Below are 20579 nucleotides of genomic sequence, written 5' to 3' on the forward strand. Positions count from 1 at the left end.
AAAGAGGATTTCTATGCAGACACCTGGCTGTGAGTTACTGAGCGTGTGCGACCACTAGCAGTCAGCCCACTAGGTGGACGAGCACACTGCTACCGAATGAACACCAAGTGGCGCCATACTATGGTTACTGTTAAGTGAATTGTTAAAAAAAAAAAAAATATTAGGCTCTATAGAATATATATCTTATCTAACAACAACCCATATAATAAATACTTTTCTGATATTTGTAAAATTGGACAAAACTGTAATTGTGCAACAACAGATTATAGAATTATCCGTATGCATAAGAGAAGGGATAACGTACTGATCAGTGGCGGTCTGACGCCGGGACCCCCACTAATCCCAAAAACAGGGTCCCCTTAATCAATTAATAGAGCAGGTGTGTGCATGCTCGACCTGCGCTCCACTCAGGTGGTCTACTACAGAGCCGGGATTCTTGAGATTGCCGAGGGACACTAATCATTAACTTGTAATCTTTTTAAAGGGATTTTGTTTCAAAACCATCATATTAGAAAAAATCAAGTAGTTATCAAACAGTCAAGAAATAAAAAAAAAAGTTGAAAAGTCGTGTAATTTTAAGTCGGAATTTATAAATGGTGGTGATCCAAACTGAGAATAACTTTTGAAACAATTTGTTGTCCTGTGGTTTATGATAAAGAAGAAAAAAATAAATATATTAATTCACTTACCTGATTTGTGGCTGCCTCTGGCCTATACACCGGGTACAACCTTCCAATATAAGCTGAAAGAAGGAATAATAAATGATTTGTAGGTTCAGACAGAAGTACAACTTCATAGTAATTAATAAAACCCTCAAAAATGGGGCACAATGGTAGGACAATGGCATTGATCGGCTTCCACCCTTTTTATGTCACCTGTGTATCTGAATGTGGTCCATAATTAAACACTGCATGTGGCGACCATTTTTATATAGGGCCCAGAACAGACGGAGAACCATACATTTCCCTGAAAGGTGATACCTTCCCTTTCAGCTTTTGCAGACACATCTAGGCTTCTCCTTTACAGGATCACATAACATTTAATGTTAGCTATTCTCGGCAAAACTTCATTAAGCCACTAAAAAAAAATAAAATGTTCAAATTGCCTTTCTCTACGTATTAACTTACTTTCACACATTTTGTAACCTTTTATCTTTTTTTGTGCTGGATGATAAGGTCATTTCATGGCGAATGGATGCATCAGTTCCATAATTGTGGCTGTGAGTTCATACACCAACCTGGGTACGCGGCGGGTACTCATCGCATTGTTGTGATTACCGGGAAACATCTGCAACCTTCAGTATGGTTTTAATAGGCACATAACAGATGGACTTGTCTTCTTTCTGTGGAAATAACGGAAAATACATCAGGTGCGCAGAGATTATATACTTAGGTATAATAAATGCTATGCAGAGTTATTGATATCTTGCATACAGCCTGGCAATTATATTTGTGTAGGGATAAAACATCAATCACGTAAACCAGCTATAGGGAACGAGGCAGAAGACCGATAGCATTTACTATATTATGTCCCAATCAGACCACAGGAGTGAAGGGGGAGCAATTTAAAGAGCCAGTAACATTAACAGGCTTTTTATTTTTCTATCATACCTTTCTTACTAAAGCAGATAGGACTCATTAACGAGTGTACATCACCAAAAAAAAGTGCCCAAAGCTCACACGTTGCGTTCAGGACCTCGTCCAAACCAAATTTATCAAGTTCAGTAATATTTTGCTCCTAAACGCACAGGACTTGCACCCTCCTGCCCTGAATTATGGAGAATTACCTAAATAAAGTAATTCGCACGCCATTTGTCAGTAAGAAAGTTTACATTCGTTCCCAGCCAAGTTCATGGCACCATTACATTAACACAGTTTGTGCAAATCCATAATCATCAGTATGTAAAAATATTCACTTATATGTTAGGTATATACAGTCATGACCGAAAGTGTTGGCACCCTTGAAATTTTTTTTAGAAAATGAAGTATTTGTACTAGAAAAAGATTGGAATTACACATTTTGTTATAGCTACAGCCCTGTGTAGGAAGTATACATCAGAGGCTAATCTATGTCAGATTGAGGACAATGGTATAATATGAACAAGGGCCTATCAACCCTATCATGTGTGATGCCTGATGATCCACTGTATCTAAACCCACCATGTGTGAATAAGGGTACCGTCTCGCTAAACGACGTACCAGCGATTCCGACCACGATACGACCTGGTCAGGATCGCTGGTGGGTCGCTACATGATCGCTGGTGAGCTGTCAATCAGGTAGATCTCACCAGTGACTCTGCGCTTGGTAACCACGGTAAATATCGGGTAACTAAGCAAAGCACTTGGTTACCCGATATTTACCCTGGTTACCAGCGTACACCTCTTAGCGCTGGCTCCCTGCACACGTAGCCAGGGTACACATCGGGTTACTAAGCAAAGCGCTTTGCTTGGTTACCCGATATTCACCCTGGTTACCTGAGTACGCTGCTTACACAGAGTCGGTGCTCGCTGGTCTCCCGCCGCCACACATGCGGATGTGTGCTGCACAGCGGGAGACCAACGAGCAAAAAATGAACCAGAGCAGTGTGTAACGATCAGCGATTTAATAGCAGGGGCCAGGTCGCTGCTAAGTGTCACACACAGCGAGATCGCTGATAAGGTCACTGGTACGTCACAAAACCTGTCACTCAGCAGCGATCTCGCTATGTGAGAAGTACCTCTAAGTCTGCTCAGTTGCTGTATATAAGCCTATCAATTTTTATTGTCTACAAATCAATTGTATGTAAGCCGATAATGAGTGATCCTGTATCCTGAGCTGATGTTTCTGAGCCTATTATGTGTGATGTCTGCTGATCTGCTGTATCTAAGCAAATCAAGTGTGACACAGTCTACTGATCTTGTGTATCTATGCTTAACCCAGGGTAATACTTACTTGCTGACTCGGTGTATCTAAGCCAAAGTGCCACTTGCTTATGGCTCATGCGAGTCTTGCATCGGCATCACCCGGCACTGCCGCACACTCTCCTGACAGGAGCGGGTCGGCTGCATGTATTTCCATGCAGCTGAGACACTTGTGTCTGGAGAGTGTGCGGCAGTGCCGGCTGATGGCGATGAGAGACTCGCACGAGTCATACGCAAGTGGAACTCTGGCCTAAGTGTGATAATGTATGCTGATCCACTGTATCTAGCAATGTCATATGTGATACTGTCGGCTGATCCAGTGTATCTACGCCTACCCTGTGTAGTACTATTTGCTGCATCCCAGTGTATCCAAGCTTAAGTATGTTACAGTTTGTTGTATCAAGTAATATCATGTATGATACTGTCTCCTGAGCTAGTGTATCTAACCCTATCATGTGTTATATCGTCAGCAGATCCAATATACCTAGCCATAGCATGTCTGATACTGTCTGCTGATCCAGTGTATCTTACCCTGTATAATACCATTTGCTCAGTCAGTGTATCTAAGCCTATTAAGTGTGATACTGTATGCTGATCCACTGTATCTACTAAGGTTTATATCTATCAGGATATGTAAGCCAACGTCCAGCTCCAGCAATGAAGCTCACGGGTCTCTTCCCACCTGGTAGTCAAGATCCTGCAAAGACTTGGATAGGAGTGAGTCCATTAGTATGAAGAGAAAACGAGGAAATCCAGCAAGGACTCAGCAAACCAGGATTGGAAACTTGGACCGTGAAGAAGACGGACAAGACCGCCGAAACGCGTAGTCCCATTTGCGCTATTTCTCTGCCATTCACTTTGGTTCCTGATCCTTGTGGGTCTTTATATTTTTATACTGTGAAGATTAATAAAGAAAAGAAAGTCTTACTCCAATCCCGGTTTGCTGAGTCCTTGCTGGATTTCCTCGTTTTCTTTATATATATATATATATATATATATATATATATATATATATATATACACACACACACACACACACACACACACACACACGCACATACATGTTATCTTATATATACATATATATATATATATATATATATATATATATATATATATAAATGTATCTAGATCTATATACAGTTAGGTCCAGAAATCTTTGGACAGTGACACAATTTTCGCGGGTTGGGCTCTGCATGCCACCACATTGGATTTGAAATGAAACCTCTACAACAGAATTCAAGTGCAGATTGTAACGTTTAATTTGAAGGTTTGAACAAAAATATCTGATAGAAATTGTAGGAATTGTCACATTTCTTTACAAACACTCCACATTTTAGGAGGTCAAAAGTAATTGGATAAATAAACCAAACCCAAACAAAATATTTTTATTTTCAATATTTTGTTGCGAATCCTTTGGAGGCAATCACTGCCTTAAGTCTGGAACCCATGGACATCACCAAACGCTGGGTTTCCTCCTTCTTAATGCTTTGCCAGGCCTTTACAGCCGCAGCCTTCAGGTCTTGCTTGTTTGTGGGTCTTTCCGTCTTAAGTCTGGATTTGAGCAAGTGAAATGCATGCTCAATTGGGTTAAGATCTGGTGATTGACTTGGCCATTGCAGAATGTTCCACTTTTTTGCACTCATGAACTCCTGGGTAGCTTTGGCTGTATGCTTGGGGTCATTGTCCATCTGTACTATGAAGCGCCGTCCGATCAACTTTGCGGCATTTGGCTGAATCTGGGCTGAAAGTATATCCCGGTACACTTCAGAATTCATCCGGCTACTCTTGTCTGCTGTTATGTCATCAATAAACACAAGTGACCCAGTGCCATTGAAAGCCATGCATGCCCATGCCATCACGTTGCCTCCACCATGTTTTACAGAGGATGTGGTGTGCCTTGGATCATGTGCCGTTCCCTTTCTTCTCCAAACTTTTTTCTTCCCATCATTCTGGTACAGGTTGATCTTTGTCTCATCTGTCCATAGAATACTTTTCCAGAACTGAGCTGGCTTCATGAGGTGTTTTTCAGCAAATTTAACTCTGGCCTGTCTATTTTTGGAATTGATGAATGGTTTGCATCTAGATGTGACCCCTTTGTATTTACTTTCATGGAGTCTTCTCTTTACTGCTGACTTAGAGACAGATACACCTACTTCACTGAGAGTGTTCTGGACTTCAGTTGATGTTGTGAACGGGTTCTTCTTCACCAAAGAAAGTATGCGGCGATCATCCACCACTGTTGTCATCCGTGGACGCCCAGGCCTTTTTGAGATCCCAAGCTCACCAGTCAATTCCTTTTTTCTCAGAATGTACCCGACTGTTGATTTTGCTACTTCAAGCATGTCTGCTATCTCTCTGATGGATTTTTTCTTTTTTTTCAGCCTCAGGATGTTCTGCTTCACCTCAATTGAGAGTTCCTTAGACCGCATGTTGTCTGGTCACAGCAACAACTTCCAAATGCAAAACCACACACCTGTAATCAACCCCAGACCTTTTAACTACTTCATTGATTACAGGTTAACGAGGGAGACGCCTTCAGAGTTAATTGCAGCCCTTAGAGTCCCTTGTCCAATTACTTTTGGTCCCTTGAAAAAGAGGAGGCTATGCATTACAGAGCTATGATTCCTAAACCCTTTCTCCGATTTGGATGTGAAAACTCTCATATTGCAGCTGGGAGTGTGCACTTTCAGCCCATATTATATATAGAATTGTATTTCTGAACATGTTTTTGTAAACAGCTAAAATAACAAAACTTGTGTCACTGTCCAAATATTTCTGGACCTACCTGTATATATATATAGACATATATAGACACACATACACACACACATACACACACACATACACACCACAGCTAGGGTCATGGTCCTTTAAGAAATGCTTCATACTTTCATGAACCCTTTTCACAGTCTGAGCCGAGTCGTTCGGCGCTGACTACGCCCTGCACTGGATCCTGTTTTGGGCAAGGTTGTGGCACACTCGTGTAATAAGATCGGCTCAGAAGGCGAAGCGATTTAACACAACACCATTTGTTAAGGTGCAGCCGAGCCAAATATGCTTTTTGTAACGTGTTGAAAAATGGAAAATCCTCGTGGCATAATCTAGACAGATCCAATGGCTGACCCACGGGAAATAAAGACATGGGCTGCCCGGCAGAAGTGTGAAAACTTCCATCTGTGATCACGATGTAAAAATAAACACTAATAACTACGTTGATAGTTGGACTCCGCAGACTTGACTGTATTATAGCAAAGGAGAAAACTTAATTTTTGGGGGGAGACAATCTGAATAACACAATGATAGGTAATTTATGTTCTAATATCGCTAATGATGACATCACTATCTAAAGCCGTAAAAAACAATCTGCCAAGGAAACAGGTTCCATGGGATTTCTGCAGCAATGCTGCCATAAAATGTAGCTTTACAGCAGCAAATAAAGATCAAATCACAACGATTTTTATACTCATCCACCCTGTGATTCGGAGGCTCCCTGGCCTCGCCCTCCGCTGGTCTCTGAACACCCTCGCCTCCTGCAATAACATCATGTACCACGTGACCACTACAGGCATCCAAAGGGACAAGAAGTCATCACAGCACTTGCAGATTTTGCTGTGGATCCGAAGGTAATATGCAGCAAAATCCACAACAAAAGTGAATTTGATTTTTACATACAACTCAATGGGGTAAACACACAGTAAAATTGTGACGTTTACCTTAAAGTGCAAGTCCCCAACCCAACCACACACAGAGAGCATTGCAGGAACCAGCAAACTACACTGAACTACTAGAGGATGTCTGAACAAGTTTTTTTTTACATCTTGCTATTACATGGAAACATACTGGTATGATATATGACTTATTAGTAATGAGGGAGCACTACAATGCTTGGTACTCTTCTGGAAAAATGCTCGAGTTCCCCCATGAATTCCATTATATTCGGGTACTCGAGTTGCATCCATCCGAGCATCCAACTGCTCATTACGAGTATCGAGCATGGTAGTGCCCGCACATCACTAGTTACCAGTACTGAGCACCCGAGCATGGTAGTGCCCGCTCATCACTAGTTACAAGTACTGAGCACCCGAGCATGGTAGTGCCCGCTCATCACTAGTTACCAGTACTGAGCACCCGAGCATGGTAGTGCCCGCACATCACTAGTTACCAGTACTGAGCACCCGAGCATGGTAGTGCCCGCTCATCACTAGTTACCAGTACTGAGCACCCGAGCATGGTAGTGCCCGCTCATCACTAGTTACCAGTACTGAGCACCCGAGCATGGTAGTGCCCGCTCATCACTAATTACAAGTACTGAGCACCCGAGCATGGTAGTGTCCGCTCATCACTAGTTACAAGTACTGAGCACCCGAGCATGGTAGTGCCCGCTCATCACTAGTTACCAGTACTGAGCACCCGAGCATGGTAGTGTCCGCTCATCACTAGTTACGAGTACTGAGCACTCGAGCATGGTAGTGCCTGCTCACCACTAGTTACCAGTACTGAGCACCTGAGCATGGTAGTGCCCGCTCATCACTAGTTACCAGTACTGAGCACCTGAGCATGGTAGTGCCCGCTCATCACTAGTTACCAGTACAGAGCACCCGAGCATGGTAGTGCCTGCTCATCACTAGTTACCAGTACTGAGCACCTGAGCATGGTAGTGCCCGCTCATCACTAGTTACCAGTACTGAGCACCTGAGCATGGTAGTGCCCGCTCATCACTAGTTACCAGTACTGAGCACCTGAGCATGGTAGTGCCCGCTCATCACTAGTTACCAGTACAGAGCACCCGAGCATGGTAGTGCCCGCTCATCACTAGTTACCAGTACTGAGCACCTGAGCATGGTAGTGCCCGCTCATCACTAGTTACAAGTACTGAGCACCCGAGCATGGTAGTGCCCGCTCATCACTAGTTACAAGTACTGAGCACCCGAGCATGGTAGTGCCCGCTCATCACTAGTTACCAGTACTGAGCACCCGAGCATGGTAGTGCCCGCTCATCACTAGTTACGAGTACTGAGCACCCGAGCATGGTAGTGCCCGCTCATCACTAGTTACGAGTACTGAGCACCTGAGCATGGTAGTGCCCGCTCATCACTAGCTACCAGTACCAAGCACCCAAGCATGGTAGTGCCCACTCATCACTAGTTACCAGTACTGAGCACCCGAGCATGGTAGTGCCCGCTCATCACTAGTTACGAGTACAGAGCACCCGAGCATGGTAGTGCCCACTCATCACTAGTTACGAGTACAGAGCACCCGAGCATGGTAGTGCCCACTCATCTCTAGTTACAAGTACTGAGCACCCAAGCATGGTAGTGCTCGCTCAGTAGTTGTTACAAGTATGGAGAAACCGAACATAGTTGCTCGCTCATCACTATTTGAGTAGAAATTTGCATATATGAATTTCTATTAAAGCAACCTTTTGTTACTGATTAAAGGTCCTACATGATCAATTGTTTGTATTGAAGCTTTGTAATTTCATATTTAATAATTTTATTATTATTCTTATTATTTTTATAAAAAATAGATTGAACATAACATCAGGGATCATTCACATGTATTATCTTGTCCGTATTGTGGTCCTCATTCCCAGCCCAAGTGACGGGCCCACGGGGTCTGGGGGGTTTCTCGTCACCGGGCCGGTGTAGGGGGTGGGATGTCACAGCGGCCCGGCTCGGTTCCGTGACCCCAACGGTGTCAAAGATGGACGAAGGGAATATTTACAGAGAAGAGTTTGTATTCGTGATGCCACCTGTGGTCTGCGGCTTATGTAGGAGCCTCCGCTGCGGGAGGTATCCCCTGGGGCAGATGGTAGCGCAGCTCGGTTGGTGCAGCTCTCCACGGGCAGAGGTCAGGCCCCAGGGATGATGAGAGTGGTAATCTCTGATGACGGCAGGTCGCAAGGGCGATGACGCCGGCAGTGATGGGAGGAGACAGGGATTGCAGTCAAAGTTCTTTCCTCACTGAGATGACACCGCTTTTGGAGAAAGAAGCTCCAATGTTATGGGCTCCTGCCGATCCCGAATAGTTCGGCGGTCAAGGCCGTTGTTCCTTGTGTGTGTCCTTTCTATTGGTAGTCCCTCCACCCCAGCGCCTGGTCAGTGGAACAAGTCACGGATGCCTGTCGCACTCCCCGTGAGCCCTGGGATTCCCCTTTCTATCTGAGAACCTGGGTCAAGCCTCCAGCTCCAGACCACGGGTCCCTGGCTTTTCTGAGAGCTCTTCCAATCCGTGTCTGTTGTTGCCTGTCCCCACATCCAGGCACGACTTCCTGCTGTGTGATGTTGCCACTCACTTCCCCTGATGGTGCCCTGCCTCCGGGTTGCTGAACTAGTGGGCAGGAGGTCCCATACCTCCTTCATGGCCACCCCCAGCACCTACCCTAGCCCAGTCCCAGTGTGTTGTATGAATTTGTGGTGTGCACCGGTGAATGACCTCCTCCGTACCCGGGATGAATACTACACCTTGGCTGAGGTGCAGTACCCTGTGGCGCCTGAAGCCTCAGAGGTGCCACATAATTGCCGTCCCCGTGACCTGAGCAAACAGTATCACAGTCATGTGTAAGCCAATGTAAAACGTAACAATAAATTGAATCAGGCTACATCTCCTAGACCGGACAGACCATTCTTTACTAATTTAATGCAATGGTGGTGATGAATTTAACTTCTACCTACGATTCTTTATAAAAACCTATACTTCGCACCCTATGTCACAGTCAGATAACATATCGTACAGGCCTTAAAAGCCTCAATAATGCAGTTACAGAAAATACAGCGATAAAACCTATAAACCAGCTTGTTTGCACTGATTTTTTTTGTAAAAAAATAATAGAGCAGTCATGGCCTGTAGTGAATATGTAAGAGTTTTGTTTTTTTAAAAACAAAACAACATATTCTAGATTCGTTTCTGGGTGAAACTTGTTTTTCTAGTAACCAGATGGTGTTTGGAGCGACAGAGAATTGGCCGTGGAGGAAGGCTCTCTTACACAGACTTAATATCACGTCTACAACATGTAAGGTTTAATCGCTGCGCCAGATTACAATTGCTGTGTATCCTCCTGGGACGTGGAGCTGAACACTGAGGGCAGCGTTATGTGTCGTGTTCAGGTCACGTGATAACCCGATACGAGGCTCCCGGGAGATGTTGGTGCTGAACCCATTCCGTGGAGGGGCGCAGCCTGATGTTTTTGAAGTTTCTACATCTAGATTGATAAAACAACATAAAAAAAATGTTGTGATGTTCTATATTTACTACGAAAGCCGCGTGGAAATACCCAAATATGATACGAGAGGATTTGTAAACCTGCCATTAGTTACGAAATAGAGGACGTCTGTGCTTGTACCTTGAAGTCCATTTCTGGTGATGGAAGTGTATCTAAGCCTCTTATATGTGCACCACCCGCTGACCCGAGGTGTATCCAAGTCAGTTTAGATCGAGTTTGGAATCTAGGTTTGGTTTATGCACCAAGATACTTCACATGTATCCAGTCTTTATTCGTGTAGACACACATCTTTTCCATTATTTAGAAAAAAGTAATAGATATGGTCCATCATTTAGAGCTAGGTACACTTTTACATTTTTAACAAGACTGAAGCCTAAGATATACAAGTGCATCTCAATAAATTAGAATATCATGAAAAAGTTAATTTTTTTCAGTAATTCAATACAAAAAGGGAAACGCATTATATAGAGTCATTACACACAGAGGGATCTATTCCTATTTATTATATAGTCATTACACACAGAGGGATCTATTCCTATATATTATATAGAGTCATTACACACAGAGGGATCTATTCCTATATATTATATAGAGTCATTACACACAGAGGAATCTATTCCTATATATTATATAGTCATTACACACAGAGGGATCTATTCCTATTTATTATATAGAGTCATTACACACAGAGGGATCTATTCCTATTTATTATATAGAGTCATTACCCACAGAGGGATCTATTCCTATATATTATATAGAGTCATTACACACAGAGGAATCTATTCCTATATATTATATAGAGTCATTATACACAGAGGGATCTATTCCTATATATTATATAGTCATTACACACAGAGGGATCTATTCCTATTTATTATATAGAGTCATTACACACAGAGGGATCTATTCCTATTTATTATATAGAGTCATTACACACAGAGGGATCTATTCCTATTTATTATATAGAGTCATTACCCACAGAGGGATCTATTCCTATATATTATATAGAGTCATTACACACAGAGGGATCTATTTCTATTTATTATATAAAGTCATTACACACAGAGGGATCTATTCCTATTTATTATATAGTCATTATACACAGAGGGGTCTATTCCTATATATTATATAGAGTCTGCATTGTTGAGTCTGATGTCTCTCATCTTCCTCTCGACACTACCCCACTCCTTGTGAATCACCTCCAAAATTTTTGAATGGCCTTTTCTTAATCTTATCAAGGCTGCGGTTATCCCGGTTGCTTGTGCACCTTTTTCTACCACACTTTTTCCTTCCACTCAGCTTTCCATTAATATGCTTGGATACAGCACTCTTTTTGAACAGAGAGCTTCTTTAGCAATGACCTTTTGTGGCTTACCCTATCTGTGGAGTGTGTCAGTGACTGCCTTTTGGATATCTGTCAAGTCAGCAGTCTTCCCCATGATTGTGTAGCCTACTGAACCAGACTAAGGGACCATTTGAAATGCTTAGGAAGCCTTTGCAGGTGTTTTGTGGTAATTATTCTAATTTTCTGAGATCATGACTTTTGGGTTTTCATTGCCCGTAAGCCATAATCATAAACATGAACAGAATTAAACACTTGAAATAGATCCCTGTGTGTAATGAATCTATATAATATATAGGAATAGATCCCTCTGTGTGTAATGACTCTATATAATATATGCATTTCCCTTTTTGTATTGAATTACTGAAATAAAGTTTTTGGTGATATTCTAATTTATTGAGATGCACCTGTACATACACCACTTGATATGATTATTGCCTTAAGGCTGCTTTACACACAACGATATAGCTAACGATCTCGTTAGCGATGTGGCACGCCCAGATCGTTGTTACGATTTGCCGAGATCGCTCATAGGTCGTTTTGCAGCAGTCACACATACACATCTCACAAATGACGCTACATCGCTCAGCGATATATTGTTTGACCAAGGCGGTCGTGTGGATGTTGTTTGTCATTGGCAGGTTGTCAAACGTAGCAATATGTCTGCTGCGTTCCAAACGACGAACAATATTTTGAATCTGAACGACAAGTCAACGATTTTCACCCTATTTGCGATTGTTCGGAGTCGCACTTAGGTGTCACACGCAACGACGACGCTAACGATGACGGAAGTGCGTCACGAAAACCGTAACCCCGACGTCATATCGTCAGATAAATCGTAGCGTGTAAAGCGGCCTTTATATCGGGGGTCAAGACTGGGTGGAGGCAGATGTTGTAATAATCTGGCCTGTCAGAGAACTAGGAGTTGCATATGGGGCAGTAAGTTGTGCAATTTGCGTAAGTGACTGGCTCCATACATTTGTCTGCATCGCACATGGGTGTCTGCCATATTATTCACATCTCTGGTTTGTGAAAAACACCAGACTAGAGCAAGTAGTTAAGAAAAAGGCAATGCTTGTACTGTGTTTGTATCCGAGTCAAGGATGTGTATCTAAGCCTTTAATGTGTTACAGTAAGTTGACCGGAGGTGTATAGGGCGGCACGGTGGCTCAGTGGTTAGCATTGCAGTCTTCATAGTATCATAGTTTTTAAGGTTGAAGGGAGACTCTAAGTCCATCTAGTTCAACCCGTAGCCTAACATGTTGATTCAGAGGAAGGCAAAAAAACCCCAATGTGGCAAACAAGTTCCAATGGGGAAAAAATGTCCTTCCTGACTCCACATCCGGCAATCAGACTAGTTCCCTGGATCAACACCCTGTCATAAAATCTAATATACATAACTGGTAATATTAAATTTTTCAAGAAAGGCATCCAGGCTCTGCTTAAATGTTGTTAGTAGTGAATCACTCATTACAACATCATGCGGCAGAGAGTTCCATAGTCTCACTGCTCGTACAGTAAAGAATCCTCGTCTGTGATTATGATTAAACCTTCTTTCCTCAAGACGTAGCGGATGCCCCCGTGTTCCAGTCGCAGGCCTAGGTGTTAAGGTCTTGTGGTGGCTCAGTGGTTAGCACTGCAGTCTTGCAGCGCTGGGGTCCTGGGTTCAAATCCCACCAAGGACACCATCTACAAGGAGTTTGTATGTTCTCCCCGTGTTTGCGTGGGCTTCCTCCGGGTACTCCGGTTTCCTCCCACACTCCAAAGACATACTGATAGGGAATTTAGATTGTGAGCCCCAATGGGGACAGTATTGCCAATGTATGTAAAGCGCTGTGGAATTAATAGTGCTATATAAATGAATAAATATTATTATTATTACGTGTATCTAAATCTATAACATGAAACCATAGGCTCAGAAGTGATGTGAATGCAGACCAAGCTTCTCACGGGTAATGCATTTTTTGCAGAGACACTCCCCACCATACGCTTCGCATTTTATTTTACATTAATATATAATGTATTTATAAAAAAATAACCTTAATCTACATATATTGTCACAACTTTTCAGGAATCTACTCACCTATATGTCAATTGTTCAGCTCCATCCAAACCTTATCCAGCATCGGAAACACATTACCTGTGAAAAACGATGCAATCAGAGGAAGGGAATATTGGAAAAAAGTAAATTGTACATTTCCTAAAATATTGCAGAATAAGCAGAAAATCCTGATGTATAGTACAGCAATGTGTGTAACACAGGCACAGACCAATCGTGTCCCGTGCCCCCGATGTTCCAGAGATCTTCCCTATATTTTCAACTCACCGGGGAGGGAATCATTTAAGACTGCACTTGATGTGCCCAATACATCAATGTCTCCTGGACTGGGCTTGAAATTAAACTCCTATGTAAAAATCCGAACAAAAATGAGATCGAAATTGGCAGGGGTTGAAGAGGGTCAAAGTCCTGAAAACATAAAGGTGGACTCTGCCTCTCTTTTGATTTATGATTTGTGAACTCTGCAAAAAAATGAAAGAAAATTAAAGGAACGCAATTGTGGGTTTTCTATAGATATAATGAATCATAATCTGTTGTGTTTGGCCCAATCATCGCCTCTTGGAGCATCTGGCTTCCATTCTCTACAAACAATTACTTTAACCCCCCCATTAGTTGTTATTATTTTTTTTCCCCCCTCAAACATCACAAACCTCTGTCAGCTCTCGGAGGAGACACCGGAATAACTGATTGCGTGTGTGGTTTCTTCAGACGTGAATATACAAATCTGTTTGTGTGTCTGTAGACAGCGGGTTTTATTGTTTCAAAATATTTTTTCGGGCAGATTCCACACGCTTCTTCTTGCAGACAGGGACGGCTGCAGAATGTTTTCATTCTGAAGAAGGAAACAAAGCTGTTTTATGCCATTCTGTAGTTTCGCTCACAATAGGAGCGATGCCAAGAGTGCAGAATCTATCTTAAAACTGGCTTGCGGGGAAATGTGAAGACTGAGCGGCTCCTTGCCTAGATTTACAGAATTGTAACGCACAGATTTCCTGTTGCCGTTTCCACTCATCCACAAGTGTCTATTGCTGGTCAGGTGCAGAGTCTGCGCCACTTTTCATCATGTGGCTACGTTATTATTTTTTTTTTTACTAACTAGGATCAAACTCATTCACTGATGGATCAGACCTGTGACCCCGATATCATTGCATTCTTAGAAATTACCACTAGGGTGAGGACTATACAACGCAGTGTTCACACGTTGCTTTTTTTGCTGCTTTCTTTTATGAAGGAAAAACCTGTTCTTCTGGCAGTAAAGAAGCGGTTTACAAAAAGCAGGTTTTTTTGGGTGCAGATTGTATGTGTAACTTGTCTACAGAACATCTTTAATAAAGTTAGTTTTATTCACCAAAAACGCAGGAAAAAAACCTCACGGTTGCATTTTGCACTTCATCATTGCTTTCTATGGTTAAAAAAACAAACAAACAAAAAAAAACCCTGCAAAAATGCTGAAAGAATTGACATGCTGCAGTTTTCAAAATTGCGGTCTGCTTTGTCTTGTCTGGTTCTGAAAAATAGGGTGGACCCCACGTCTGGTTTTAAGTAAATTAATAAATACCATATTTTTCGGATTATAAGACGCACTTTTCCTCCCAAAACTTTGGGAGGAAAATGAGGGGCGCATCTTCAAATCCGAATGTAGCTTACCGGGGGGTTGTGCAGAGGGGTCAAAGGAGGCAGGGAGATTCTCCGAGCAATGCACTGTGCTGCCGACGCTGCTGGTCTGTGCGACGCTGTTCTGGATCGGGCCGCACCGCTCTGTTCTGTTTGGAGCTGCTCCGTCCTGCTCGGCTGCTCTGTGCACGGCTGCTCCGTCCTGCTCGGTTGCTCTGTGCACGGCTGCTACGTCCTGCTCGGCTGCTCCGTGCATGGCGGCTCCGTCCTGCTCGGCTGCTCTGTGCACGGCTGCTTTATCCTGCTCGGTTGCTCTGTGCACGGCTGCTCCGCCCTGCTCGGCTGCTCTGTGCACGGCTGCTCCATCCTGCTCGGCTGCTCTGTGCACGGCTGCTTTATCCTGCTCGGCTGCTCTGTGCACGGCTGCTCCATCCTGCTCGGCTGCTCTGTGCACGGCTGCTCCATCCTGCTCGGTTGCTCTGTGCACGGCTGCTACGTCCTGCTCGGCTGCTCCGTGCATGGCGGCTCCGTCCTGCTCGGCTGCTCTGTGCACGGCTGCTTTATCCTGCTCGGTTGCTCTGTGCACGCCTGCTCCATCCTGCTCGGCTGCTCTGTGCATGGCTGCTCCATCCTGCTCGGCTGCTCTGTGCACGGCTGCTCCATCCTGCTCGGCTGCTCTGTGCACGGCCGCTCCGTCCTGCTCGGCTGCTCTGTGCACGGCTGCTCCGTCCTGCTCGGCTGCTCTGTGCACGGCTGCTCCATCCTGCTCGGCTGCTCTGTGCACGGCTGCTCCGCCCTGCTCGGCTGCTGAGTGCACGGCTGCTCCGTCCTGCTCGGCTGCTCTGTGCACGGCTGCTCCGTCCTGCTCGGCTGCTCTGTGCACGGCTGCTCTGCCCTGCTCGGCTGCTCTGTGCACGGCTGCTCCGTCCTGCTCGGCTGCTCTGTGCACGGCTGCTCCGCCCTGCTCGGCTGCTCTGTGCACGGCTGCTCCGTCCTGCTCGGCTGCTCTGTGCACGGCTGCTCCGCCCTGCTCGGCTGCTCTGTGCACGGCTGCTCCGCCCTGCTCGGCTGCTCTGTGCACGGCTGCTCCGTCCTGCTCGGCTGCTCTGTGCACGGTTGCTCCGTCCTGCTCGGCTGCTCTGTGCATGGCTGGTCCGTTCTGCTCAGCTGCTCCATCACCAGCCCCGCACAGAGCAGAGCGGCGTCGCCGGCCCTGCACAGAGCAGAGCAATGCCGGCCCCGCACAGAGCAGCACCCACAGGGAGTATCTGGGCCCCCCTCTATACTACTTGCAGTACTCCAGTACTGCCACTGCCTCCTGTGACCCCCGCTCCTCTGCAGGCCCCCCTCCCTGGTAAGACACCACCAGATTATAAACGGACCCCATATATATATTTATTTTTTTACCTTTTTTCCCTCCAAATTTTGTGTGCGTCTTATAATCCGGTGCGTCTTATAAAACGAAAAATACGGTAAATGTTATTTTTTTTCCCCAGGCAGCAACCTGGGAGTCAGAGATGCATCCAGGCGTCTTCTCTGTGCTTTTTTCTATCCATTTCAGCGACTTTCCTGCCCCCCATCTCTCCTGTTAGGGTCTTCCATAAAAATGCTCGAGTTTCCCATTGATTTCCATTACACTCATTACTTCAGTTGAGCCCGTCCGAGCTGCTCAATTCGAGTAACGAACACTTGAACATTTTAGTGCTCGCTCATCACTAGTGTTTACATGTCAGAAAAGACTATGTTTTGTTTTTTTATTAAACTTCTGTTTTTAAGTACTTATTTACCCAGTGGTCAGAAATATGGTAACTCACAGTATGTCAGTATGTAAACCAGCAATCCCCCCCCCATCTCATTGTAGATTGTAAGCTCTCACGAGCAGGGTTGTTTTTTTTGTTTTTTTTTCTCCATACTCTATTGTATTTTCTATAACTGTTATTTGTTTCTATATATGATCCTCCTGAATTGTAAAGCGATGTGGAATATTTTGGTGCTATAGAAATAAAGATTATTATATTATTATTATCATTATTATAATATGCCTTAACATTTAATTTGCAACTATAAGAAGGAAAAATCATGGAGATTTGGAAAATCACAGGAAGGATCAACATGTAAACGATATGCAAATTATTAAAAAAATGGAAACGAAATTTTCAAAGCATCTTGATTTTTTCAAGTATGAACATCAAGAGCTGACATCCCAGTACTTCCAGCCTTGGATGCGATCAGTGAAGTCATGAATGGTCGTCTGAAGAATAAGCTGCCACATTGAATACACTTGGGTAAATCATAAACATCGGCTGCTGGCAGCTCCTGTGTAATCATCGACCAATCACGTCTCACATCTGCTTGATGGAGACAAGGCCAGAAATGCTGCAGCCACTGGAGACAAGGCCAGAGATGCTGCAGCCACGGGTGCACATTTGAGCCACTTAGGCTGCTCACAGTAGCACAAGCAACATGCGGACTGGTGTGGTCATGTTGGAAAAGAACTCCTGAGACACTTCGGAAATGGCTGCAAAACTGGTTCACAAATGCTAAATTCAGCGCTGCTGGAGGAACTGGACGTCACATACAACAAAATTGGCAAATGTCCGCTGCTGGGAGAGCAAAGGGCCAGAAACGGCGCGTACGCGGATGAGATCTTCAGCCGAGAGCTCCATGTGCGAACGCGCCAACTCCGACTGGGCGCCATTATTTGAAGTCCGAACCGCTGATATTTTCATGATGGCGCCCGCAGCCCCAGCACAGAGAGCCCTTGGACTGCAGACCAAGCACAGCAAAGCCCCAGCACATCGCCCGCAGCCCCAGCACATCGCCCGCAGCCCAAGCACATCGCCCGCAGCCCCAGCAGCACCGCCCACAGCCCCAGCAGCACCGCCCGCAGCCCCAGCAGCACCGCCCGCAGCCCCAGCAGCACCGCCCTATTGTACCACCACCTCTGCCTCCTGTGCTGCCAGTAAGGCTGCTTTCAGACATCTGGTTTTTGCAGTGCGGCTCAATCCGGCTCAAAAACCTATGCAACGGATGCAGCGAAAAAAACGGATCCGTTGCAGAAGTTTTTCCATGCGGGCCGTCCGTTTTTTGACGGATGCGGCTTGATACTGAGCATGCGCAGTGCAAAAAAACACATCCGCATGCGGTTTTTGCCGCAGGACGCCGCATCCGCCGTCCATAGGCTTACATTGTAAATCGCGCCGCATCAAGGCGCAATGCGGTTTTTTTCACGCACAAAAAAAACATGCCAGGCAACGTTCCATCCAGCTGCCGCATGGACTAAATATGCCGCATCCGGCAAAAAACGGACACAACGCGGCACAATATGGCGCTAATGCAAGTCTATGGGGAAAAAACGCAACCGGTTACGTTTTTTCTGCAAAGCGCCTTATTGTGCCGCTCAGCAAAAACCAGATGTGTGAAAGCAGCCTAAGACATCACCGAATTGTAAGACGGACCCCTTTTTTTTTTTTTCTTTACCCTCCTCCCCCACTCCCTCTAAATTTGGGGTGCGTCTTATAAACCGAAAAATACCTTAATTGCTGTGCATACTGAAATCAATGCACATTGCTCTACAATAGGGACCAGTAATACCCAAAGTAAAAGGGCTAATTAAACACCATTGAAAGGTAATAATGGCATATGGCAGGGAAACTTACTACAAGCACAGGGTGGAGCAAGACTCGCGCATCAGCTCCTCGGTTGCTGTACCCTGAAAGTATTCCCCATTAGTTAGACCCATCTATGCAAAAAAAAAAAAAAAGAAAAGTTTCCAATGCAACTAAAAGTGCAAGCACACATGTTCAAAACAGCGAAAAATATTTTTTATTTTCAAGGTTATCGCCGTCAGAGACTGATACTTGTAGACACTGTACTAGTAAAATGCAATCGTGTCTCTAACCTAATGCATAAAACACTTTATAATATACAAAATTTACTATCAATTGAGATAACAGGTTTTAAGACTCAATAGACAATTATTGGTCTTGGCTTCAGAAAGAACGACAAAAGATTTTGTTGCCAAAGGCAAAATTTCTTCCTGCAGAACGGCAAGAGAATTCAAAGTACTTTGCTAGGAAACATCCTTACCTAGGAAAGGTTTATTAATAGGTATTGTCACTATAGGATGTTTGTCATATCCCAGCAAATAACAAAGAACTTTAATAGTAAAGGTGTTTAAGTAACACGTAGCATCGGGAACACAATATACAACTGCTGCATGAGACCTTTAACAAGACACCGGGCCGGCGCTTCCCAACATTGTATCAACGTGCACGTAGTCTGGTTTTAGCAAGCTATTTTTCTCTGAGCATCATTCAGGGACCTCGGTGTTTTAAAGATACTGCAGACACCTCGGTGAGACACTTTTGTGATGGTAATATATTCTTCGGATAGGCAGCATTGATTCCCATAAGCAAAGGGATTTGGATTTATATAGCATCTATACATCCCCATATCCCAGAGCTTTTTAAAATACTGAAAGAAGAGAAAGACTAACAAAAGAAAAAAGAAAATCAAGAGCAGGTGGGAGACGCGAACCGAACCAGGTGGTTCTAGAGCAAGGATACTGGATCCCGTGACATATTAGGGTGAACACACACGACTAAAGGTGTTAAAAAGGATTTTAATAACAGTTCCCATTCTTCCAGAAGCAGAGCTACAACTACCAACGCATTGGGTATACTATGATGTACAGCTGCAATTCCACACACAACCTGAATACAACGGTGGCGCTGATTTGGTAATTCCGTACGACCCGTTTGAGGGTATGTTCCCATGATACCTTTCTGTTGTGGATGTTTCCAGGTCCATAGTTTATTTCCAAGCTGTGCAGGTCACTTTACCCTGTAGACTGCTTCCTGTAGATAAAACTTTGGGAAATCTCATCCATAATTTTTTCTAGTGTAATATACACTGGTTTTTCGAGCTGTAAATTTACTTTGGGAAATTTGCTGCATATTAGGACTGTGGATCTGCAGCTAAGAGTTATAGATCTTTGTGGAATAACACAGAATAGATCATAAATGTTTACTGCGTGCAGGTGAAGTAAAAAAAGGGGGGGAAGAGTTCACCAGTGGTCTCAGCATCAAGGCACAATTAAAAGGGATTTGTTGATTCTTGCAAACTACTTAATGTATTAAAGAGGCAGAATCTCACTGAAAAAACAGAAGCAAATAAATATATCGTATTTTTCGGATTATAAGACGCACTTTTCCTCCCAAAAATTTGGGAGGAAAATGAGGGGTGCGTCTTAAAATCCGAATGTCGCTTAACGGGTGCTTCCGGCGTTGGTCAGTACCGCGCTGTTGTGTGCATCGGCGGCGCCACTGTGCTCGGCTCGGTGTGCGGCTGCTCTGTTCTGCTCGCAGCTGCTCTGTTCTTCTCGGAGCGCGGCTGCTCTGTGCGGCGGGCGGTCATTCTGAAGATGTCCGTGGTCAG

General features: G+C 44.4%; 1 long non-coding RNA gene across 1 annotated transcript; it reads right to left on the minus strand.

The window, feature by feature from the left end:
• Window positions 1–1015: 1015 nt before the first annotated feature.
• Window positions 1016–13963, minus strand: LOC142254835 (uncharacterized). Its single transcript, XR_012727318.1, has 4 exons — window positions 13794–13963; window positions 13551–13607; window positions 1238–1342; window positions 1016–1077 (listed from the first exon to the last, which is right to left on the minus strand). It is a non-coding gene; the product is annotated as an uncharacterized LOC142254835 (long non-coding RNA).
• Window positions 13964–20579: the final 6616 nt, after the last annotated feature.

Source organism: Anomaloglossus baeobatrachus, chromosome 10 (genome assembly GCF_048569485.1).
Source record: "Anomaloglossus baeobatrachus isolate aAnoBae1 chromosome 10, aAnoBae1.hap1, whole genome shotgun sequence".
Taxonomy (NCBI): Eukaryota; Metazoa; Chordata; class Amphibia; order Anura; family Aromobatidae; genus Anomaloglossus; species Anomaloglossus baeobatrachus.